The sequence below is a fragment of the Chrysochloris asiatica genome, unplaced genomic scaffold, assembly GCF_000296735.1.
Source record: "Chrysochloris asiatica unplaced genomic scaffold, ChrAsi1.0 scaffold00062, whole genome shotgun sequence".
In the NCBI taxonomy this organism is placed as follows: Eukaryota; Metazoa; Chordata; class Mammalia; order Afrosoricida; family Chrysochloridae; genus Chrysochloris; species Chrysochloris asiatica.
Genome location: NW_006408580.1, coordinates 3,846,450 through 3,860,481, shown reverse-complemented (window position 1 = coordinate 3,860,481; position 14,032 = coordinate 3,846,450).

Sequence of the window (14,032 nt, the reverse complement as noted above, 5' to 3'; positions counted from 1 at the left end):
ATGAAGTGTTTTATGATTTGGGGTGTGTGTGGGGAGTATAAAGTTAAAAGGAACAGTTTCCTTTTTTAAAGAATGGCGTAAGATGATCTTTGAAGCTGCTTTTTTTTTCTTTTCTTAATTAAAGATGGAGTGGTACACGAATAAATGAGAGTTTGAAATCAGAGGTAATTTATGTTTTATGTACAGAATTCAAGGCATTTGCTAATTTTTTAGTTTCATGTGGTTAGTTTCTGAAGGTAATAAATAAATAATAAAGAAATCATAAATGGTATCTTTTGATGATTTGCATATTTTTGAGGCACAACTATTAGCACATTAAGAGGGAAGAAAAAGTTATTGTCTATTTAAATGATCAAAATGCAAGCAATTATTAATTTAACTCCTCATTATATAAACTGTCTGTCTCCCAGGAACAGCCTTACAGAAAGGGATTATTATATATTGTATTGGGTGGAAAAATGTTATTCAACTATTGATTGAAAGTAAATTTAGATAAAATTAAATACAGCATTTTTTTGGTTTCAAGTTATCGAATAGTTTTTGCATTGCTATCAGTAGATACAGATGCTTAGCTCGTTAACCATTTTTAAAAAAATTCTTATGTTAATTGTTGAGTACTTGAAATTTATCACTTCACCTTAATGGGTCATGCCTACCTTAAGTAGTCTTCAAAGAACAACCATTTGCTAGCAAAGTAAAAATCAGTATTTTGAATGAGCTTCTCTTGGCTTCTGTTGTTAGCTAGTTCTGAAAAGCATTTCCACTAGAACTTAAGAATGTTGTTTCTTTTAAAATACAGATCACCACCAAAAATGTAAATGTACATATTTCTTAAATAGTTGGCTGTTTTTAAAAAGGTGTGAACACCCAAAAAAGAAATGAATAATTGTATGAATGAGAAGATGGCACTTTCTGTACTTTGTCAATACATTTAAGTTACTAATTTGTAAAATCCAATTTAATAGAATATTGTATTGACAATATTCAAAAGCACATTTTAGATACTGAAAATAGAAGGAAAGAAAATGCATCTTTAAACATGTTATGTAATCACTGACCATATATACTTTGTTCTGTGTGTTGTGGGGGCTTAGGGTGGTTTTTGTTTTTATTTTGCATTGTATATGAACTTTTTTCCTTAATGTGACAGACATATCATTAAAAGCATAGTCACAAACAAAAGAAACATAAGAAATGGTGATTTCCTTGAAAATTCCAACAATGTTAAATTTGGAGGATGCTTCAGACTCTTTTATTGGTGGTAACTGCTCACTGAGCTCTTTTAATAGGTAATAACTTCAGAGAAGCAGCCTGACTATTGTGTATTTCTAATAATTTGTTCACTTGCATTTAAGTTTAGAGTAAGTCCCAAGTAAAAGAGTGGAAATGTATATAAAAATATTAGTTCTTACTTAACATGATTTAATGATATCAAGATACATGAATTTGAGTAGTGAAGGGCAGGGCTTGCTGGCAGATAGTGGGGGAAAAACAGCAATGAAGTTGTGAGCCAAGTCTGACCACATTCAATAGATTCCTGTGAACCCGGCAGTATGGCAAGACCTGGAGACACCTGGGCCCAGAGACAGTGACATGGCCACAGAGGACTACAGTGGAGAGTGAAGCATCCGGCTAATATGAAGTAAGGGGAGAGGCACAAGAACTCCCATACTTGCAGATAGTACCCATTTGACCTGGTTTCAATGGCTGGATGATCAGAACTTGACTAGAAGAAGAAAGAAGAAGAAAAAAAGAGTAATCTGATACAGTTTGATGAAATTGATCTATACATATAGATGTAGTAGCTCAAAAGAGGGAACAAATCTTTACAGCGAGGATCATTCCCACCCCTTCAGTACACAGGGTTGACAGGGATGGACAACTTAGACATTGGCTACGCAAAAGGGGAGGGGCTACAAAGGCAAGAAGTGACTAGCTTACAAGCTTTCAAGAGGGAGCCTAGTTCCAGAGGGTGCAGGGGAAGGTAGAATCTCTACTGAGTGGTTTCCAATCTGTCTGGATGGGGCTGATGAAAGGAGATGGGGATAAGACTCTTGTGGTTCAATAGTGAATAATTGCTATCAGGACTGACTGTGAGGGTTGGAATTATAAAGGTAGACATTTTGTAACAAAAGGAGGGGAGTGGCTGATCTTTCAGTCCAGGAGCAGGGGTCCTGGAACCATCAAGGGAGAGGAGCAGAGTGAGGGACCCTACCCAGAGGGGCAGTGACGCCAGAGATGGAGGCAGATATGGTGACGTGGAGATATGGAGTGTCTGGGGACTCTGGACTCAGGGAGGGAGAGGGGCTGTGTGCTGGTGGCCAGGGGGCAGGCTTGCGGGTGTATCTTTTGGTGGTTTGATGATGCATGGAGGAGATTGTAATCATTACAATGAAATGAAATATGATAGGATGAATGTAAAGCTAATGTTCACCCATGTAAACTATCACATAATTCACAATAAAAACTGAAAAATAAAAAAGATACATGAATTTAAATTTAACTTCCTTTAATGTAAGCAAATTTTTCAATTTTGTTCATTTTCTTGTTTATGTTAGGATATTAATTATCCCTCTGCTGCATATTATTTTCTTGATCTAAATGAAATATTTAGCTAAGGTCAAGATGGGTGAGAGAAATGACTGAGATGAATTTCTTTTTGAAATTATCAATAAGTTGCCAAACTGAAAAAAAAAAAAAAATGATGGAGACAATCTAAGTTCCCATCAACCGAAGAATGGTTAGACAAACAATGGAATATTATGCAATGCTTAAAAATAATGATGAATCTGCAAAACACCTTATGTTTTTGTTAAGTGTTGTCAAGTCGGTTCTGACTCACAGCAGCCCTGTATAGAGTTTTCAAGGAGCAGCTGGTGAGTTTGAACTTCCAACCTCATGGTTCAAACCAACCTTGCAGTAAACCTGGAAGGCATTATACTGAATGAAATTAGTCAAGCACTAATTAATATGAAATCACTATTGCAAAATACCAAGAAAATATTTTCATGCTAAAAGAAACATTCTATGATGTTTACCAGGGGTGGGAGGGAAAGGAGAATAATTCACTAGCTAGAGGGTTGTTGTTGTTGTGTGCCGTGGAGTCGGTTCCAACTCATAGCGACACTGCATAGGGTTCCTGAGGCTGTAAATCTTTACGGGAGCAGAAAGACTCTTTCTCCCGTGGAACATCTGGTAGTTTAGAACTGCTGATCCTGAGGTTAACAGCTCGATTCATAACCACTACGCTACCAGAGCTCCTTAGCTAGAGGGTAGATGTATGTTAACTTGGGGGATGGAGATGGGGATGGCAATATACTATAAGAAGGAGCCTGGCAAAAGAATGACGATGTAAGGAAGACACAGGGAGGAATATAAGAGTTAAAGGCAATAGAGGTAAATACTGTTACATATACAATAACAGTGATATGTTGTTGTTGTTGTTAAGTGCCGTCGAGTCGGTTTCAACCCATAGTGACCCTGAATAGGGTTTCTGAGGCTCTAAATCTTTACGGGAGCAGATCGCCTCATCTTTCTCCCGCGGAGCAGCTGGTAGACAGGTAGATAAAGGCGCTCTGGTAGCGTAGTGGCTATGAGTCGGACTGCTAATCACAAGGTCGGCAGTTTGAAACTACCATCTTTCTCCATAGGAGAAAGATCAGGCTTTCTGCTCCCGTAAAGATTTACAACCTCAGAAACCCTATACAGGTAGATAGATACATGGGCAGATACACAAGCTGAATTGGTATGTGAGGGAAAGTGGGAGTATACCCACAAGTATACAAAAGAAACCCTATACAGGTAGATAGATACATGGGCAGATACACAAGCTGAATTGGTATGTGAGGGAAAGTGGGAGTATACCCACAAGTATACAAAAGTTTGGCAGGATATTTGTACATGGGCATTTACCTTTGCTGCAAACATATCCAAGAATGCTGTGGAGCATATGGAAGACAAAATGATGACAACTTCTTAGACATTGCCAAATACCTCTAGGGAATGAGTTTCTGAGCCTGGGGGCTCAGCATCATCGTTTTGGGGGATACCATACTAAATTGGCATAACATAATCCACAAAGACAATGTTCTACATCCTACTTTTGTGAGTCATGACTGGGATCTTAATGGCATATGAGTGGCATATCAAAGGTACATCCAACTATTGATCTTTCCCTTTGCAGAGGAAAGAAGAGTGATACAAATTGAAGACACCTGGAATTAATTAGTCCAGTGGATCATGTGAACATCAGTCTTCATGACCCTGAGACCAGAAGAACTAAATGGCTACCACTAGCAGCTGTTCTAATAGGGATTATGTTAGAAGGTCCTGGATAGAGTAAGAGAAAATCTGGAACAAAACTCAGTATTATTAAAAAAAGATCAGGTTTACTGGTCAGAAAGATACTGGAGGAACCTGAGACTATGGCCTTTGGTCACCTTTCAGGTCTGGAATTGAACTGTTCCTAGTGCCTCAAGTTCCAGTCAAGCAGTAGATTGGTATATTGAAGGACAACAACACTTGCGAGGAATGCACACCAAGGAATGATCACCCTTTCAAGATCAAAAGGACAGCATTTACATATAGGAAAAATTCAAAAAGGTTGGAAAGGAAGGTTGAATGGAAGCAAGAATGGAGGAAGTGGGATAACTGTTGTTACATAGAGGGAATTGCAATCATTGAAATGAAATGAAATATATGGTTTGTTCAATGTAAAATTGATAATCTACTCTGTAAACCTTCACTCAATTCACACTAAACAGTTTAAAAAATACATTGGGGACCTCCCAACTTTGAGATACAATGAGTAATTTGATAAAAATGTGATGACCCACTTTTACCCCCCGAGAATTTGATATAATTGATCTGGGGTATAGCATGGGCAGCGAGGCTTTGACATACTCCACAGGTGATTCTAATATGCAATCAAGGGTGAGAACAATTGTTCTAGAGCAATTGTTTTCAGAGTATGTTCTTCAGACCAAAAGTATCAACATCATATGGGAACTTGTTTGAAATGTAAATTCTCAGGCCCCACCCAGTAATTTGTGCTTTCAGGAGGCCTCTAGATGATTTTGATGCATGCCAAAGTTTGAAAATCAAGGTGCTAATATAATGTATTTTGAATCAGAAGCTGCAGTAAGAAATGCATTGTACATAGGATCTCAGCACACACTAAATTGAGATGTCATTCCACTTATATACCACCACTCAGCTGTCAGTTTGTCGTATTGTGGTGGCTTATTTGTTGCTGTGATGTTGGAAAGCAATGCCACCAGTAGTTTAAATATCAGCAGGGTCACTCATGGTGAACAGGTTTCAGCTGAGCTTCCAGACTAAGACAAACTAGGAAGAAGGAGAGACGGACTACTTTTGGATGTTTGGTGGTGGCTATGTGCCGTGGAGTTGGTTCCAACTCATAGCAACCCTGTACAGGGTTTCCGAGGCTGTAAATCTTTACAGTAGCAGAAAGCCTTTTCTTTCTCCTGTGGAACAGCTGATAGTTTCGAACTGCTGACCTTAAGGTTCACAGGCGATTCGTAACCACTATGCTACCAGAGCTCCTTTTTGGATGTTTAGCCACTAAAAACATTATGTATAGCAGTGGAATACTTACTTCAGATAGCACCAGAATATTTAATACTGAAACATCATGAATAACACCAGTTTGCTAAAACATTCATTGTTGCTGTTGTTGTTAAGTGCTGTCAAGTCAGTCCTGACTCATAGCAACCCTGTATAGGGTTTCCAAGGAGTGGCTGGTGGGTTTGAACCACCAATTTTGGCATTAGTGAGCTGAAATTGACTGGTATTGGCCATTTTGAAACTGACAATCATATGGTTTACTATGCCAGGAATGACTAATTGAAGAGGAATGGTGTCTCATTCATTACCAAAAAGAACATTCCAAGATTCATCTTGAAGTATAATGCTGTCTGTGATATGATAAATCCATACACCTACAAGGAAGGGCAGTTAATACCACTATTACTCAGATTTACATACCAACCACTAAAGCCAGTGTTGATGAAATTGAAGAATTTTACCAACTTCTCCATTCTGAAATTGATAAAACATGCAATCAAAATGTACTGATAACTATTGGGGATTGGAATGCAAAGGTTGGAAGCAAAGAGGAAGGACCAGTATTTGGGAAATATGGCCTTGGTGATAGAAATTGTGCTGCAGATTGCATGATAGAATTTAGCAAGACCAATGAAATATTCATTGCAAATACCTTTTTGTTGTTGTTAAGGGCCTTCAAGTAGGTTCCAACACATAGCAACCCTGTATAGAGTTTCCAAGGAGCATCTGGTGAGCTTGAACCACAAACCTTGTGGTTCAAACCAACTTTGCAGTTCAGCACATTAACCCACAATGCCACATCAGGACTAGACAACATAAAAGACAATTATACACATGGTGGTCACCAGATGGAATACACAGAAATAAAATTGACTATATCTGTGGGAAGAGACAGTGGAAAAGCTCTATATCATCAGACAAGACAAGGCCAAGGCATACTGTGAAACAGACCATGAATTGCTCATATGCATGTTCAGGCTGAAGCTGAAGAAAATTAAAACAAGTCCATGAGAGCCAACATATGACCTTTAACATTTGTTATTGTTGTTAGGTTCCATTGAGTCAGTAACAACTCATAGTGACCTTATGCACAACAGTATCGTCGGGGTCCTGCCTCGACATGAGAGTTTGGTTCACGCAGTAGGGAGATCTGGCGGCAACAGAGATAGAGAAAGAATACACACAAAGATGCAACAAGAGAGACAAGAAGACACCCTGAAACTAGAGTAGATGCGAAGCTGGCGGGCAGACCCTGGACTACAGGCATCATGACCCCTGCAGGCAGTAAATGCACAGCCCTGCAGACAGTAACACATGTGGGCTTCAGTCTGCGCCTCCTTTTTATTTCAGGGAGGAGCTTTACACAAAGGAAGGTGGGGTTTATTAAGACAGGGTACAGAAGTGAAATGTGATTAATCGTTCAAAACAGAACACAATGATTTACAGGAACAAATTCTAAAACATACATCACAAATTGTCTTGATAATCTAACATCCTTAATTTTCTAGAAATTCAAGCAAATTGTTATATGGTACTTTTCAGGTTTGAATCCCAAGGCAGCAACTCAGTTTCTCAAGCCTAATTAACATACCTATAGCACCTAATCTCAAATGGGAAAAGGTGAAAAGGATTGGGAGGAGTCCCGCTGTGTCAGCTGCCTGGCTGAGGCTTGCAGGAGGAAGAAGGATGCCTAGCTTAATGGTCTGCACCTGGGGACGAACTGAGAAGGCTGTCGCTATTATTTCTTTGAACAAAACCCCAGAAGCCGCCAATCTACTTTGGGTGAATTCCTTAGGGGATTTTTTTCTCCAGCGTCTTCCAGCAAACTTGCCCTAGGAACTTTTAGGCATCGGCTTTAGAAGAAGTTTTTGTTTTAATATTTGTCCATGGGTATCAAGGGCTCATGTATTAAGTTAATATCAAACATAACTGAATAATCTGATAAAGAAAAGCCATGTTTGCCAGGTGGCCAGAATTTGTTTCTCAGAGAGATTTGTTCCCAGAACCTTAAGCACTGCCAACACAGTGGAGACATTAAGAGAGGCACATAAGAAACCATTTTCTCAGAAGCTACAATTACTGGAGTTTGAAGCATAGAATGAATTAATAGGACTAAAGCAAATTATACAGAGCTAGCCCAACAGTGAGTTCGTAAAAGCCAATGAACCTGGGACATCTGGAGGTTACTTCCTTGGGCCTAGCAAGCCTGGGTGGCGCCGCTGTGTTGGTTTTTCGTCCATGACACAGGGCCTCAACATCTCAGTGATTGCGGCCTGCAACACAGTATGAAACACTGCCCAGTTCTACACCAACCTCACAATATTTGCTACACTTGAGCCCACTGTTGCTGGCACTGTTCCAATTAACCTCATTTGGAATCTTCCTTTATTTAGGTGACTCTCCACCTTACCAAGCAATGATGTCCTTCTCTAAGGACTGGTCCCTCCTGATAATATGTCTGAAGTATGAGAAACAAAGTCTGGCCATCCTGGCTTTTAAAGAGCATTCTGGCTGTACCTCTTCCAAGACACATTTGTTTGTTATTTAGGCAGTCCCTGGTACTTTTAATATTATTCTCCAAAGCCATAACTCAAATTCATTATTTCTTCTATGGCCTTCTTTACTCATTGTCCAACTATTGAAAATACCATGGCTTGTGTTAGGCACACCTCAGTTCTCAAACTGATATCTTTGCTCTTGACCACTTTATAGAGGTCTTGTGAAGCAGATTTGCCTAATGCAATACATCATTTGATTTCTTGACTGCTGCATCTATGAGTGTTGATGGTTGATCTAAGCAAAATGAAGTCTTTGATAGCTTCAATCTTTTTTCCATTTTTCTTGATGTCATTTACTGGTCCAGTGGTGAGGATTTTTATTTTCTTTACAACAAGGCACTACTCATGCTGAAGACTGTATCCTTTGACCTTCATCAGTAAATATTTTAGGCCCTGTTTGTTTTAAGCAAGCAAGGTTGTATCATTTAAATATCAAAGGTTGTTAATACATCTTCCTCCAATTCTGATGCCATGTTCTTCTTAATATAATGCTGCTTCTGGGATTATTTATTCAGCATACAGATTGAATAAGTACTCTGAAAGAATACAACCCTGGCACACACCTGTCCTAATTTTAAACCATTCAGTGTTCCCTTGTTTGAACAACTGCCTCTTGGTCTATGAAAGTTCCTCATGAGCACAAGTAAGTGTTCCAGACTACTCATTCTCCTAAATGTTGTCCATAGCTTGGTATGATTCATACAAGTGAAAGCCTTTGCGTAGTCAATAAAGCTTTCAGCCAAGATCTATCTGACGCCAGCAATGATATCCCTCATTCCATGTCCTCATTTGAATCTGACCTGAACCTTTGGTGGTTCCCTGAACATATCCACCTGAATTTAGAGATTATGTCAAGAACAGATTTGATGCATTAGACACTAATGCCTGATGATCAGAAGACTTGTGGGGTGACATCAAGAAGATCATAAAGGAAGAAAACAAAAGTTCATTAAGAATACAAGGAAGAAGGAAAAGACCAAAGTGGATATCAAAAGAGACTCTGAAACTTGCTGTCCAGTGTAGACATGCTAACGCAAATGGAAGAAATGAGGAGGTAAAAAAGCTAAATGGAATATTTCAAAGGACTTTTAGAGAAAGTAAAGTCAAGTATTATAATAAAATGTACAAAGACCTGGAGTTAGAAAACTGAAAGGGAAAAGAAAAGAATACGCTCAGCATTTCTCAAGCTGAAAGAACTGAAGAAAAATTCAAGCCTCGAATTTCAATGTTGAAGGATTCTATGGGCAAAATGAAGTCCTGGTGTGTCATGGTGGGTTAATGTGCTGGACTTCAAGGTTGGTTTGAGCCACAAAGTTCAAGCTCACCAGCCACTTGTCAGAAATCCTATACAGGGTTGCTATGAGTTGGAACCAACTCAATAGCACTTAACAACAACAACAAATGGGAAAAATGGAATCCTGGTATGACATTGTGTGTTAATAAGCTGGAAAGTAAGGTTGGTTTGAATCACTAGGTTGGCAGTACAGGTTCACCAGCCACTACTCAGAAACCATTTCCACGGCACTTAACAACAACATGGACAAAATATTGAATGATGCAGACAGCATCAAAAGAAGATGGAAGGAATCACTGCACCAAAAAGAAATGGTTGCTGTTCAACCATTTCAAGAGCCAATGGTACAGGAGGAAGAAATCCAAGATGCACTGAATGCACTGGCAAAGAACAAGGCTTCAGGAATTGATAGAACGTCAATTGAAATCTTTCAACAAACTTTTGCAGCACTGGAGGCACTCACTCACCTATACCAAGAAATTTGGAAGACACCTACCCTATCAACTGATTAGAAGAGATCCATATATGTAGCCATTCTTAAGAGAAGTGACTCAGTGGGTTGCGGAAATCATATCACATGCAAGTAAAATCTTGCTGAAGATAATTTAAAAGTGGCTGCAACAGTACATTGACAGGGAACTTCCAGAGGTTCAAGCTGGATTAAGACAAGGACGTGGAATGAGGGATATCATTGCTGTTGTCAGGGTCTTGGCTGAAAGCAGAGATCACCAATAAGATGTTTACCTGTGCTTTATTGACTATGTGAAGGCTTTCAACTGTGTGGATCATGACAAGCTATGGACAACATTGCGAAGAATGGGTATTCTGGAACACTTAATTGTGTTAATGAGGAACCTGTACATAGATGAAGATGCAATTGTTCACACAGAACAAGGGAACACTTAATGATTTTAAATCAGGAAAGGTGTATGAGATTGTATTCTTTCCCCATACTTATTCATTCTGTGAAAGTTGGACAATGAATAAGAAGACCATAGAATAAACGATGCATTTGAGTTATGGTGTTGGAGAAGAATATTGAAAGTTCATGGACAAATAAATCTGTGTTTGAAGACATACAGCCAGAATGCACCTTAAAAGCCAGGATGGCCAGACTTTGTCTCTCATACTTTGGACATATTATCAGGAGGGACCAGTCCTTAGAGAAGGACATCATGCTTGGTAAAGTGGGCGGGTCAGCGAAAAGTGAAAGATTCCAAACAAGATGGATTGGCACTGTGGCAACAGTAATGATCTCAAGCGTAACAATGATTGTGCAGACGGTGCAGGACTGTGCAGTGTTTTGTAATGTTGTGTATAGTGTTGCTATGAGACAGAGTCAATCCAATGGCACCTAACAGCAACAACCATTTATATAATTGAAACAACATTTTCACAAAAGTTTTGTTTTTCTGTTCGAATGACTGCCTCTTGGTCTGTATACAGGTTCCTCAGGAACACAATCAAGTGTTCCAGAATACCCATTCTTCTCAATGTTATCCATAGTTTATCATAATCCACACAGTCAAAAGCCTTTGCCTAGTCAGTAAAGGACAAGTAAACTTCTTTCTGGTGATCTCTGCTTCCAGCCAAGATCCATCTGACATCAGCCATGCTATCCCTTATTTGACTTCCTAGTCCGAATCCAGCTTGAAGCACTGGAAGTTCCATGTCAGTGTACGGTTGCAACCATTTTTGAACTATCTTTAGCAAAATTTTACCTGCATGTGATATGAAGGACATTGTCCAATGATTTCTGCATTCCATTGGGTCACTATCTGTGGAATGGATCTCTTCTGATCAATTGGGCAGGTAGCTTTTTTCCAAATATCTTGACATTGATGAGTAAGTGCTTCCATTTGTAGTATGATTTCAATTTGTATTCCATCAATTCCCTGAGCCTTGTTCTTTGTCAATGCCTTCAATGCACCTTGGATTATTTCCTACAGTGCCATTGGTTCTTGATTATATGCTACCTCTTTAAATGGTTAAACATCGACCATCTTGTTTTGATACATTTAGCAGGATCCAATATGCCTATGTTGTTGTTGTTAGGTGCCATTGAGTCAATACCAACTCATAGCGACCCTAGGCACAACAGAACTGCCTGGCCAGGGCCAAACTCACTATTGTTGCTACACTTGACCCTACTGATGCTGCCATTTTGCCAATCCATCTCACTGGGGACTTGCTGTTTTTCTCTGACTTTACCAAACATGATATCCTTTTCCATTGACTGGGTCCCTCCTGACACTATGTCTGAAGTATGGGAGACGAAGTTTGGCCATCCTGGCCTCCAAGGAGCATTCTGGCTGCACTTCTTCCAACACAAATCTATTGGTTCTTTTGGCAGCCCATGGCACTTCCAATATCTCCTCTACCACCATAACTCAAAAGCATCAGTTCTTCTATGGTCTTCCTTATTCACTGTCCAGTTTTCACATGCATATGAGGTTATTGAAAATACCATGACTTGGGTCAGGTGCACCTTAGTGCACCACCACTTGTCTGTCAGTTTGTTGTACTATGGCGGCTTGTGAGTTGCTGTGACTCTGGAGTCTATGCCACGGGTATTTTAAATACCAGCGGGTCACCCAAGGTGGACAGATTTCAGATGAGCTTCCAGACAAAGGCAGACTAGAAAGAAGGAGTGACAAACTACTTCCAAATATTTAGTCACTGAAAACCTTATTAATAGCAAAGAAACACTGTGAGATATAGTACCAGAAAATGAGCCCCTCAGGTTGGAAGGCACTCAAAATGCAACTGGGGACGAGCTGCCTCCTCAAAATAGAGTAGACCATGATGATGCAAATGGAGTAAAATCCATGGGAGTAAAGCCCATGGGACCTTCATTTGCTGATGGGGCACAACTCAAAATGAAGAGAAACAGCTGTAAACATCCATTAACAATTGGAACATGGAATGTACAAATTATGAATCTAGGAAAATTGGAAATTGTTGAAAATGAAATGGAATGCATAAACATCGATATCTTAGGCATTAGTGAGCTGAAATGGACTAGTATTGGCCATTTTGAATCTGACAACCACATGGTTTACTATGCCGGAATGACAAATTGAAGAGGAATGGTGTTGCATTCATTGTCAAAAAGAACATATCCAGATCAGTCATGAGGTACAATACTGTCTGTGATAGGATAATATCCATGCTGTTCCATGGGAGAAAGATGAGGCTTTCTGCACCCATAAAGATTTACAGCCTCAGAAACCCTGTAAAAGGTCACTATGGGTCAGAACTGATTCCATGGCACATAACAACAACAACAACAACAGGGAAGACAAGTTAATACCACTATTATTCAAATTTATGCACCAACCACTAAAACCAGTGAGGATGAAATAGAAGAATTCTACCAACTTCTTCAATCTGAAATTGATCAAACATGCAATTAAGATGTAGTGATCATTACTGGTGATTGGAATAAAAAGGTTGGGAGCAAAGAGGAAGCATCAGTAGTTGGAAAATATGGCCTTAGTAATAGTAATGGTGCTGGAGATCACATGATAGAATTCTGCAGAATCAAATGATTTATTCATTTCAAATACCTTCTTTATACAGCATAAGAGACAATTATACACATGGACCTCGCCAGATGGAATACACAGAAATCAAATTGACTACATCTGCAGAAAGAAATGATGGAAAAGCTCTATATCATCAGTCAAAACAAGTCCAGGGGCAGATTGTGGAACAGCCATCAATTGCTCATGTGCAAATTCAAACTGAAGCTGAAGAGAATGAAAACAAGTTCATGAGAGTCAAAATATGACCTTGAATATATCCCACCTGAATTTCTAGATCAGCTGAAGAACAGATTTGATACATTAAACACTAAAGACTGAAGACCAAAAAAGTTGTGGGATGACATCAAGAACATCATTCATGAAGAAAGCAAAAAGTCATTAAGAAGACAAGAAAGAAGGAAAAGGTCAAATGGATGTCATAAGAGACACTAAAACTTGCTCTGCAGTATAGAGATGCTAAAGCAAATGGAAGAAATGAGGAGGCATAAGAGCTGAACAGAAAACTTCGAAGGTCAGCATGAGAAGAAAAAGTCAAATATTACAATGAAATGTGCAAAGATCTGCAGTCAGAAAACCAAAAAGGAAGAACATGCTCAGCATTTCTCAAGCTGGGGGAACGGAAGGACAAATTCAAGCCTCGACTTTCATTATTGAAAGATTCTCTGCAAACTATTGAATGATGCAGAAAGCATCAAAAGAAGATGGAAGGAATACATAGAGTCACTGTACAAAACAGAAATCATCGGTGTTCAACCATTTTAAGAGGTAGCATATGATCAAGAGCCAATGATATTGAAGGAGAAGTCCAAGGTGCATTGAAGGAATTGGCAAAGAACAAGGCACCAGTAATTGATGGAATTAAAAATAGAAATCTTTCAAAAAAGTGAGGCAGCACAGGAGGCACTCACTCATCTATGCCAAGAAATTTGGAAGACAACTATCTGACGACTGATTGGAAGAGATCCGTATTTGTGCCCATTCCAAAGAGAGGTGACCCAACGGAATTGGGAAATCATTGGATATCTTTGATATCCCATGCGAGTAAA